The following is a 12,994-nucleotide window of genomic DNA, read 5'->3' on the forward strand; positions in this document are numbered from 1 at the left end:
ATGAATGTGCTATTTTTCTTTTTCCCAATTTACAATTCATAATTCATATTAATTAATCAAGTAGTCATATTCTTAACTTTTGGCCACGATTGAGACCAACCTTATCACAATCGATGTATGAAAGGGAAGAAAATTAAGTACCGTTTACTTTTGGCCACGATTGCGACCACCCTTATCACAATCGAGGTATGGAAGGAATGTTTAAGCAAAAATAAAGCATGTTTAAAGTTTAAAGTAACGATTGCGTCCACCCATGGCATGGTCGGTACCTCTTAAGCGAACACAAAACAAAAAAAATGCATATACAGTTACGATCGAGACCACCCTTATCTTGGGCGTAACTAAGCAAATAAATTAATCCAAGTACCTATCCATTTAATGTAATTCATACAATAGTTTAGGTTTGGGAAAGGAAATTTTGTGCTTTGAAATGCCTTGAGACGAAAGACTCAATAACATGCGTGCTTATACCGTCCCGAATACTTCAATTTAAAATTGAAATATAAGACGAATGATATATCGCCTTTATACTTAGTTAATTTGATATTTTGCGTATAAATTTGTCATGCGAAGTTAGTCTTTTCTGTAACATCCGTGTCTAAAATTTTTCGATATAGATTTTGGAGTATTAATTAATTAGGATTTTAAATATATTTAATGTTTTTAGATGTAAATTAAAAGTTTTGGGTAAGTTTTATAAACAGTTATAACTATCAGGATCAAAATGAATATTTTTCAATTACCAAATCATATGTATACAGAAAGTGTATGATACAATTTATTCATATTAATTTATTATAAATAATAATAATAATAATAACAAATGAAATAAAAGACATATGTGGCATGATTTGGGGTTTTGAAGAACAATTATTCAAAATGTAAGAAAACACTTGTTGAAAGAATAGACATTTGTTGATGGATTAACCACTTATTATTTATATAAATGACACATATATTTAATTTAATATAAAAATAAAAGAGAGATACACTTATATATATATTGGTCATGTTTATAATTAAAAAAAAGAAAGAAAAGAATACATTGGTATTTTTATTCCTTTTTATGAAGTTTCATTTTTTTTTACAACTCTTAAAAGAGCAAGAGTAATGAGGCTTATGATATTTCGGCGACCGGCAACGGAGACCGGAAACAACATTTTGACGACGACATTTCGGTAACTGTATTTTAGACTCAAATTATTTTTAAAATTTTATAAGTATGATTTTGAGTAAGTTTAGTTTCGATAGTTTCGTCAAATTTTAACAGATTTAAATTTACGATTAATAATTTATCGACTATGGGTAATTCATATAAATTTTAGACAGTTGTCCTTTAGGTATCAAATTTCTATTAATAGGCTTTTAGTAGCGTCACGAGTTTAAAGATATAATCGGTCGGAATTAACTACGTCGGTCTAAAATTTCTATCTCGTAGACTAAAATAGAATATTTTGATTATTTAAATCTTATGAATAAAATAGTTTAAGCAAAAGTTAAAGTTATGAATTAGAAGGTCTAATTGTGATATTTACCAATTAGAGTCGGTATTGATATTTGCCAAGTAGACTCGGTATAAAGTCGAATATAAAATTAGTACTAATAAGATTTATGACAGTGAAACGAGTCTAATAGTATCAATAGTTCGAATTAACTATGTCAGTTTAGAATATTTATTTCGATGACGGAAAATAGTCGGATAAAAATGTATGAAAATAGCCCGATAAAGTGTTTGGTATAAATTTTATTTAAGTCTATTTCTATAATATTTGAGTGATTTTAATTTGATGAAATTGTCAACTTATGATTTTTATGGAAATATATTATTTAAAGTATTTACTTTTGATTTTAATTATAAAATGATTAATTTGAAGTATAATTTTATGCTTGTGGTATTTATTTGAAAATTGAGTCGAGAAAATGAATTCGACTATTTTATGTGAATTGCTTTTGGATTGAGAAAGCTATCACGGTTATGGTTATTATTTATGAGATTTGGATTGAAATCCAATATGATTTTGTTGCAATATTTTGAAAGATAGATAAAATGGTTTTGTCCATCTAGGATTGCCCGGGGTAGGGGTTGTAATTGTAAGACCATACCTAAGGGCGGTATGGCCAGAGTACACGGCTGGTAGTCCTAACGTTAGGCAAGGCGAGATATGAATGAGATATCTTGATTATTGATATAATTGATGTTATGATAAGCTACATGGGTGGAATTCGAGGATGGACACATACACGCAAATTTAGTATTACGTTTTGAAAATGCTTGATGATTTGAAATATAATTAAAGCGATTTATTTGATTACGAATTTGGTTTGATAAAGCGTTGGTTTGATAAAACTTTATTCGATTTGACTACGTTTTGATGTAACGTTGTTGAATTTGATTCGTTTTGATAAAAGGTTGTTCGATTTGATTCGTTTTGATAAAGCTTTGTTCGATTTGATTCGTTTTGATAAAATGATTTATATATATTAAATTATATAGTGATAAAGTGAAATATACAATTAAGTTATTAGTGTCTCAATCAAGTTAAAATGAGTTCATAAGTTAAGAGAACTATCTAAAATAGGTAGAACTACGTGGCTTTGATTCTCGATTTAAAGATTCAAAGATATTCGGGATACGTAGGAAGCTTGATAGAATTATCAAGTCCAAGCCAAATAATTAAATAAAACTTTAGGGAGTCCAAATAATATTTTTATCTATTAGATAATAGGTTCAACTTTCAGACTGTTAGAAATTCGTTATCCTATTTTCCGTTCATACTCGATGCCGTTTTGGGAAATAAAACTTTAGGTAGTTTAAATAAATTTTTATTCGTAGAAAATCAGTTTGCCTTCTAGACTTATATGTTCGTCATCCTATTTTTCCTTCATATCCGATGCCGTTTAGGGTCGGGTGTGACATTTTCTGCTTAACTAATTTAAAAGCATAATAAAAGATATATGTTTTATTTTCATAAAGAGATTAGTTAAAGAATAAATTCAGTGAAATTTTGCTCGGGACTAGCAAAAGATTAAGTGTGGAGATTTGTTAAGCCCAAAATATACCTAAAATATCATTAATATTTACATCAGTTTTGCTATAAAATCATACTGTTTATATCTATTTTAGAGTCCTTTTACGTTCGAATATGTTTCTTTCATACAAGGTACCTAAATATTTGGTAAAATTCAAATAGGAACGAAAAGAGGTCAAAAACGAAGGAAAAATCCTACAAAAGGAGTCAAAGACGACGAAAATCAACCGCACCGAAATGAGGACGAGGACGAAGTCAGAAATGGAGAATAAACCTCCTGTGTCGCGACCGAGAATCCTCCATTCTCGGTCGCGACACGCGTCGCCCAGATACTTCCCCCTTTCGTTCGAAGGCTGAAAAAACTGTTTCTCCATTCTCGGCCGAGAATTTACATTCTCGGTAAGTTCAGATTTTTAGGCAGCCTAATATACACTTGTTCGTTTTCAAAGATACGCGTCCGTTCGATTGGATAAGAACGTCTCTTCGCAGCAGACACGTTCCTTAGACTCGACTCCTCAACATCTATAAATAAAGAGTTGATTTCAGAGTTGATATGATATATTGAAGAGAAGATTTAGTACAAAATTAATGCAGAAATTCTGAGTTAAGCAATTCAGAGTTAGAAGTTCGATTTTGTAAAAAGCAATATGATGTACACACATTGTCTATCAAATAATTACAGACACATTAGCATTTAGATTTAGATTAAGAACTGTTTATATTAGTCTACATTTTGGTAGTAGAAGTACCCGTCTCTATTCTGAAGATTCAGCGAGAAGATTAAGTAGCGGATTCGACCCCGGAGCCTGACAAACTCTAACGAGGTTTGAGGAAAGGATTGACGACCTGGAACTTGAATGTCGTTTTGAATGCTTCAATGCTTTCTGTTCTCTGTAAACTTGTATCAAATTTATACTTCATCTAATAAAGTTTATACAATTCAATAGATTTTTATGTAGCACTTTTGTAATTGATCCGAAGTGAGTTCTGGTGTTTTCATTAATACGTAGTTGAATTCAATATCTTTACAAGGAAACTTTGTTGAACACTTAGGCAAATTAATTCTTATGCATATAAGTACTAATTTGGTTAAGGTAGCAATCTAACCCGACCGTATGAGGATTATCTACGGTTCAAAGCCCTTTAATTGAAAGAGTTTACGTTATTACATTTTCATAATTTATACAAAGTTTAAAGTTGTTTTCTTTGCTTAATGCAAACGAATACATTTATTCTCTTTTTCTAAACACTAAACGTTTCTGTTTTATAATTCATTCTCAAAACAGAATTGATTTCTAACATTCTACATATTCTAATCTAATTCTTGTTCTATCAATTTCAAAACCAATTTCAAATAACGATTATCTATTTATATAAACCTTAAGTCGTATTTAATCTACACATTAATAAGTTTTTGTTGAAAAACGTTCCCTGTGGGATCGATATCTTTTTATTACTACAAGCGAAACCGTGCACTTGCGGAAATCGCATCAACAGTAGTACATGTGAATTAGGGTGCTCATTAACGTATGAAAGCCATTGAAGAGGTGTAAGAAGATTAAAGGGGTTGAGAATGAGGGGTCTTTTATTAGATTCAAGTACAAACAGTTAAGCACTTTTCGTTATATTTGTGGTCATATTAGTCATACAAATAAGTTTTGTGAGTTGTTATTTCGACTCTCTCCCCAAGAAATTACTAGGGAGTGGGGTGATTGGTTGAAAGCTCTAATGCCTATGGGTGGTGAACAGTTAGTATCGCTATGGTTAAAGGAGTTGGGAGGAGGTGAGCATGGTGTTGGTAGTAGCATATTTCAAAATCCTAACTTTGCTACTAGTATGAACGTGTATGACACATGCGGCAATATTCATGGTGTGAGGAGTAGGATTCTAAACCTTAAGTTACCAAGCCTTAACTTTGAGGGTACTTCTCTAAACAAACAGGTGTTCAATGATACTCTATGGTCAGATTTTGATATGATGGCAGAGTTAGATTCGGAGATGAGTTTGGATTAAGAGGGTGCGATGGAAATACGAGATGGTAGAAAGAGGCATCGATGAGGTTTTAGTGGCGACAACGGACAAAAATTAATAATGAAAATGCTCCTAATTCTTTTTATGTCTATGAATAACTCAAAGGATGCTTCTTCTTTGCTCTCACATGATAAAATGTCTTCCTTTTGTGCTATTTTGGCATGGCCAGTAGACGAGGCCCACCGATCATCATATGTTGTCTTTCTTGGAACTTTCAGGATCTAGGGAACCCCTAAGCAGTTCGGTGTCTAAGTGAGTTGGTTAGGGCTTGCAATCCATCCAATGTTTTTCTTATTGAAACCCTAGTTGATAAACCTCGTATCGAGGGCATTAAACATAAATTGTCATTTCAAAGTTGTTTTTCTATTAATATACAAGGTATAAGTGGTGGGTTGGCAGTTTTGTGGAGGAATAAGGATGAGGTGTTGATTCAAAATTATTCTGATCATCATATTGACATGATTATCAAGGATAGTTTTCGTTATGACTGTCATTTTTTTGTTTTTATGGGTTTGATGATTGAGCACAGCAGCGAGAGTCGTGGCATTTACTTTCTTCTATTATCGAATCGTCTAATCTCTTATGGGTGATGATTGGAGATTTCAATTTTATCATTAATCGATGGGATAAAATAAGGAGTCTAGTGTATCTTCCAAACTTTATATCTCAATTTAGTGAGGTGGTCTCGTTACTTTTATCACATGATCTTTGTTTGAGGGGTAACCCGTTTACATGGGATAGAGGAAAGAGGGCAGATAAGGGCAAAGCTTGATCATGTTATGGGTTCTTTATTGTGGTGCAGTCGGTTCTTTGAGTACCATTTTTTCCAACCTCATTTCATCCTACTCGGACCTTTCTCCCTTATTATTGGAATTCATGGCTGCATGTCGTTCTAAGGCTGATCATAAATTTTGGTTCGAGCATGCTTGACTCTTAGAGTTTGACTTTGAAAACTTTGTTGCTAATTCTCAAACGAGCCGTGGTGGGGCAGTCTATTTTGTCTGAGCTGTCAGTAGGCAACTCTTCAATAGAATAATGGGGTCGTAATTTCAAGTTAAGGTTCACTAGTAAAATCGCCAAATGTAAGCAGACCTTAACTCGACTTAATAATTAAGAGGATCGGGAATCTATTTCTTGATTTTTTTGCTGCTAAAACTCAATTAATCCAATTACTTGAGTAGAAAGATTTGTACTGGTGACAATAAGCAAAGAGTTTTTGGCTCAAAGAGGGAGACACTAATTTTGAATTATTTCATACATGTGTCAATGCTAGGAAAAGGAAGAACATTATTGCTCGTCTACTTGGTGATGGGGGGAGCACTGCGACAGGATAGGTATGGCTTTTGTTGTTAGAAATTATTTCATTAACTTATTTCTTCCATCTCAAGTTATATTTTGTAGTACAATGAATGTGTTGGATAACTTTGTTATTGATGATATGAATAAGTGTTAACTGCTCCATTTACATTTGATGAGTTTAAAGTCGCCTTGTTTCAAATGCACCCCCAATAAGTTCCCGGTGCGGATGGGCTTAACCCTCACCTTTTTTCAACATTTTTTGAAGCTCATTAAGATGGAAGTTTTTGATGCAGGTGTGGGTTGGCTTGAGAGGTCTGAATTCCTTGTAAATCTTAATGATATGATTGTGGTCTTGATCCCTAAAAATGAGAGTCCTGAACGAATGACCGAGCTTCAATCTATTTCAATTTGCAATGTTTTCATAAATTAATTTCTAAGGTTCTAGGAAATAGGTTGAAAGTATTTCTTCTTGATATTTTCTCTGACGGTATCTCTACTTTTGTCCCTGATTGGTCTTTGATTGATAGCATCCAGATTGAGTTTGAATAGTTGCATTTTATGAAAAGGAAGAATATGGTAAGAAGGGGGAGGTGTCCCTTCAAGATTGATATCAATAAAGCTTATAATAGGGTGACTAGGTTTTTTTGAAAGGGGTCCTTATTCGGGTAGGGTTAAGTGATAAATGGGCTTTGGAGTATGTTATATGTCCACAATGATGTTATTTTGTTTCTCTCAATGGTGATTTTATCGAGCCTATTTCACCGGGGCCAGGGGCTGAGGAAGGGGGATCCTCTTTCCCCATATCTGTTTATTCTTTTTGCGGAGGTGTTATCTGAGCTCATTTATAAGGCTAAAACTGAGAATTTTATCACTGGGTGTAGGATCTATAGGGATGATCCCAGTATTTCTCACTTATTTTTGAAGATGACAGTTTCCTTTTTAGTGCTACTAGAGAGGAGAGTCGCAATATTTTTGAGCTTCTAGCTGATTATGAAGCGATTTCAAGACAAGCGGTAAACTTGAATAAAGCAGGCGTTTTCTTTAGTTCAAACATTCTAGATGTTGATAGAGTTGTTATTTGCTATCTGTTAGGGGTTCATTCCTCGATAGATACATGGAGGTACTTGGGTTTCCCTTCTTTTATTGGGCACTCTAAGTGCGCAATTTTTAGTTTTCTAAAAGAGCAGTTGTGTTAGTTGTTGGAGCTTTCACATATTGTCTTCTACAGGTAGATATGTCTCCTCAAATTAGTGGCTCAGGCCCTTCCAACATTTTTTATGAGCACTTTTCTCCTCCCTAAATCTCTTTGTGATGGGCTTTATAAGATGGTAAATTTGTTTTGGTGGGGTACAATGGATAACAGGAAGAAAAATATTCACCGGTTCGATTAGTCAAAGTTGTGCCTTTACAAATATACAGGTGGATTAGGTTTCCATGACCCCCAAGATTTTAACCTAGCTTTGTTGGTCAAGAAGGGATGTAAATTTATCAATAATCCTCACATTTTGGTTAGTCGAGTGTTCAAAGCTAAATACTTTCCTAATGAGTCATTTTTTTCTTCCAAATTAGGTAATAACCCTATTGTTATTTGGAGGAGTGTGTGGTGTTCGATCAATTACCTTATGGTTGAATTGGAGAATTGGTAGTGGGGATATGGTTTCAATTTGGAAGGATTTGTGGTTGGTCAATGATGAAACTTTCTATGTTCACTCTCCATATTGATGAGATACAGTCTGTTGTGGTCTCCGACTTGTTTATTCCTGAAACTAGAATCTGGGATTGAGGCAAATTAAACAGGTGCTTTATTCCCCAAGATGTTACGGTGATTTGTAATATGGTGGATCCATTCATTACTAGATATGATCAACTTATTTGGAACTTTTCGAAAAATGGTTTTTATACATCAAAGGCTTGTTACAAGTTGCTCGAGAGGTCAGAGACTAAATTGACTAGTGGTTTTTCCTAGGTGAAGTTTTAGACTTTATCGCTCCCCTCTAAAGTGAGACTTTTTATGTGGAATATGGCATTAAAATCATTGCCTACTCGTCTATGTCTCCATGGGAAGCATGTTACTATTCCTCGATAGGATATCTCCTCTACTTAGATAAAGTTGAACACATATGGCATTTTTTTTGTGGCTGCATATAAGTATGTAAGATTGTGTTAGGAGGAAGCACAATTGGCTGTTCCAGGGGTTGATTGGGAATATATTGACAATTGGTTCCTCAATTTTTGTTTGATAGTTGAGCCACCATTATTATATACATCGGTCGATAATCCTATGGGATATTTGGTTGCAACGGAATGCTCAATTATGAAAGGGTCGCTGCTTACAGCCTCGGGAAGATATGCTCTTCATTTTCTACAGGATTGGCGTTATACTACTGCTCCTTCAATTTTAACACCTTCTCGTTGGGAGAAGCAGCCTCAATGGACCCATACCTATAATGTTGACACTAGCTTATTTATGTTGTCTGTGCAATATGGAATGGAGGTTGTAATTTATGATTATAAGGGTGTTATTGAGGCGTGTTTCAGTTCGGCTTCCCCAGGTATTATTGTTCCTAAGTTGGATGAAGCCATTGCTTTTAAAGAAAGTATTCAACGGGTTGTGTCATTAGGTCTCATTTTCATCCGCTTTGAAGTATGCGCCAAAGGAGTGGTTGACAGTTTGTTGTCGATGCATCAACACCTCTCGGAGTGTTGGTGTGTGATCCAGGACATTAGATATCTTCTCCAAAATAGACCGGATTATTTGGTATCGTTTATTCCTAGATTAGCAAACTGTGTTGCTCACGAGTTACCGTGTAATGCTTATTCCAATGATAATCGTTTTGTTAGCTTTTCTAATCCTATCTTTCTTTTGAGTGCTTTATGTAAGGTGATTGTGTTTGTTCTTAATAAAGTGCTCTTTTACTGTAAAAAAAAAGTAAACATTAAAAATATGAGACATGTTATTAAATTATTGATTAGATACAATACGTCATCCGTGCACTAAATATACTAAAATTTCACTATTTCGTCGTAGTAATAATCATGCAAGGAATTGTAGAATATCCAATAGGATGATTAAAATTAAATATCAGAATTGATTTTTTTAAGAAAAAGTATTATAATTGATTAAAGTTCAATGAAATATAAATTATATATACATTTGAATTCTAATACTCACAATAATCTATCCATCTTGTTCATGATAGATGTCTTTTTTAAAGAAATGTACAAAAAAAAAATTAAGAAATATAATTATTTTAACTAAAACACTTTGTTACTATACTAATTGTATCCATTGATAAACTTTCATTAATAAATTTTTATCTATTTCTAAAAGAAACATACAATTTAGGTACTGTTTGGTTAGACGAGAGAAAGTTAATGTTTGAAAAGAAAAAACTCCAAAAATGATGACTTTGAAAAAAAAATATGGTTCTATAATAAATATGATACTAAATAAATTTAAATCATGCAATTTTCTATATTGAGGTCATCACAATCAAATCGGTAATGTCAAGCCTAAAAACCATTTATTTGTAAATGGAATCCTATTTAAAAAAACAAACATGCACTCACTTACAAATTAACGAAATTACAAGAGTTTTTTTTAGGGATAATTACTAATCTGACCCAATCAAGGACCCCAATTTACATATCTAACCCACCTTACCTCAAAGTTACCAAATTAGACACTTTCACCCATTTTGGACAAAACTAACCTTAGTTCTATTTGATGAATCGATCGATCTTCTTCTTCTTCTTCTTCTTCTTCCTCCTCCTCCGCTTCATCCGCTTCTTGTTCTTGTTCTTCTTCTTCGTTTCAACTTCTTCATCTTCTTCAATTTCTTATACTAATCGTTAACGATTTTTGAGATTTTTGACATATTATGTTCAATTTCCCGTACAAGTGGTATATTTTTTGCTTATACGCTTGCTTTTCTCGTTGGTTTTGCCTCTTTCTTCATCTTTAATGGTATCGTTTCAATTTCCTCTATTTTCCATAATTTTATTTTCATTTTCGTCCATTGTTGTCGCATTTGTGACGAAATTGTCGCATTTCGTTGCAAATGCGATAAGAACTGTCGCATTTCGTCGCAAATGCGACAAGAACTGTCGCATTTCATCGCAAATGCGACAAGAACTGTCGCATTTGTTAATGCGACAACTCTTGTCGCATTTGCAACGAAATGCGACAGTTCTTGTCGCATTTGCGACGAAATGCGACAGTTCTTGTCGCATTTGTGACGAAATGCGACAATTTCGTCACAAATGCGACAACAATGGAGGAAAATGGAAAAAATTATGGAAAAATAGAGGAAATTGAAACGATACCATTACAGATGATGAAAGAGGGAAAACCAACGAGAAAAGCAAGCGTATAAGCAAAAAATATACCATTTGTACGGGAAATTGAACATAATATGTCAAAAATCTCAAAAATCGCTAACGATTGGTATCAGAAATTGAAGAAGATGAACTGAAGAAGAAGTTGAAACAGAGAAGAAGAAGAAGAAGAAGAAGAAGAAGAAGAAGAAGAAGCGGATGAAGCGGAGGAGAAGGAGGAGGAAGAAGAAGAAGAAGAAGAAGATCGATTCATCAAATAGAACTAAGGTTAGTTTTGTCCAAAATGGGTGAAAATGTCTAATTTGGTAACTTTGAGGCAAGGTGGGTTAGATATGTAAATTGGGGTCCTTGATTGGGTCAAATTAGTAATTATCCCTTTTTTTTAATTAATCCTATTTTAAATTGGTTTACCAATAGATCATTTTAAGTTTTGAAATGTGCATCTTGTTGATAGGCTAAAAGCGTATATTGACATTAACAACAAGTGAACTGTGTCGTATCAAGTGATAAAGTTTTGAAGAACAATATCGATCTCACAAGGACTAGTATTCAATTCCCTACTCGTATTTAAATCCTACATTATCTAAGGTATCAATTAGAACTAATCCCCAACAATGACGCTAAAAACTTGATAGGCTAAAAGCGTATAATGACTTTAAGAGCAAGTGAACTCTATTGTATCAAGTAATAAAGTTCTGAAGAACATTATCGATCGTACAAGGACTAGTATTAAATTCTCTACTCGTACTAAAATCCTATATTATCTAAGGTATCAATTAAGTGATTTTGAGTTATATTTCAAACTAATGATTTAACTAAAAAACAAGGCAAACTAACAATTGATTTGTTTATGTATGAGTGGAAAGACTAGGACTTTGGATCACGGTGTTGACTCCTATGGACTAATATAGGGATAATTAGCACCGATAGTCATAAAAATTTGGACAATATCTCCAAAAGGTCACAAAAGTTTAATTTGTTTCAATAAAATCACTTAAGTTTGTTTTTGTCCCAATAAAGTCACTTTAGATGTTTTTCGATTATCTTTTCTTCGAAATTGCTCACGTGGTATCTCAACGTCACGTTAGTGCCACCTAGCATATTAAAAAAAATGTAACTACATATTTTAATTAATAATCTATATGCTACATAGGTTAATTTAGGATTAAAATTTTAATTGACCATCCTTATTTGCTTTAGTTAATTTATGGTTAATTTTTTTTATTATGTCATATGGCGTTGAAACATGTGATTAGATACCATGTGAGCAATTTTTGGCAAAAAAATGATCGATAAACGTCCAAATTGACTTTATTGGGACAAAAACAAACTTAAGTGATTTTATTGAGACAAATTAAACTTTTGTGACCACCGATGTTAATTACCCGACTAATATATGTACATTGATTGTAACAAAGACAACTCGAGATGGTGACTCTCCTTAAGAAGATAATAACTTCGGCCTGGAACTATTAACTCTATTTCAAACACCCTTAGATTGATGTTTGATTAGGCAAAATTCCTAAGTATGTTTGAAAACATTAATTACTATGAAAATCAAGGCTAAGTCGTAGCTTAGACCACGAAGCCTCATTATCCGGTTAAGATATATGAAAAGCTAATTTGCTCAGTTGAATAGTTTACGTGATTAGGTTTCACAATTCAATCTCTCTAACTAATTACTTGGTTAGGTTTCTTAGATGGAGGTAAGCAAATATGTTTAGCTAATTCTCTAGTTATTCTTCCTACAGCACAACATAAGAACTTATTAACAATCCATGCTCGTCAAACACGGTTCACCGCCATCCTACCTTAAAGTGGTTTGGCTCATGTTTGAGTTAAAACACAGTGGCATGGTAAGATGGACTGATGTCGAACTCATGTTCATCAATTCAAGAATATAAGACGAAGAAGAGTAGATGAAGAGAAAACTTAAATTGAATAACTAATATTGAGAACAAGATATGAAGAACAAACCAATGTCAAGCTTGCTGGAAAATAGAACGAAAATACTAAAGTAAACTAATATAAAACGAACTATAAACGAAAGTATAACGAAAACTGAAATGAAAGTAAGCTAAGTGTAAACTAAGATACAATTACAATGAAACCTATTTATTTATAGGCATGATCTTTAGTGAGTCTTCTACCCTTTCTCTAATCGGATTAGAGTTGTAAAAGTCGGACAAAATCGAGCTCTTTCGAGTAGAGTTTCCTTCGTTGTCTCTGATCTAAGGCTCATCGTCGAGTAAGGTGAGGCAACTCCTCGAGGTATGCGAAGTAGCTCCCCAAGTTGC

Source organism: Euphorbia lathyris, chromosome 8 (assembly GCF_963576675.1).
Source record: "Euphorbia lathyris chromosome 8, ddEupLath1.1, whole genome shotgun sequence".
Lineage (NCBI taxonomy): Eukaryota > Viridiplantae > Streptophyta > Magnoliopsida > Malpighiales > Euphorbiaceae > Euphorbia > Euphorbia lathyris.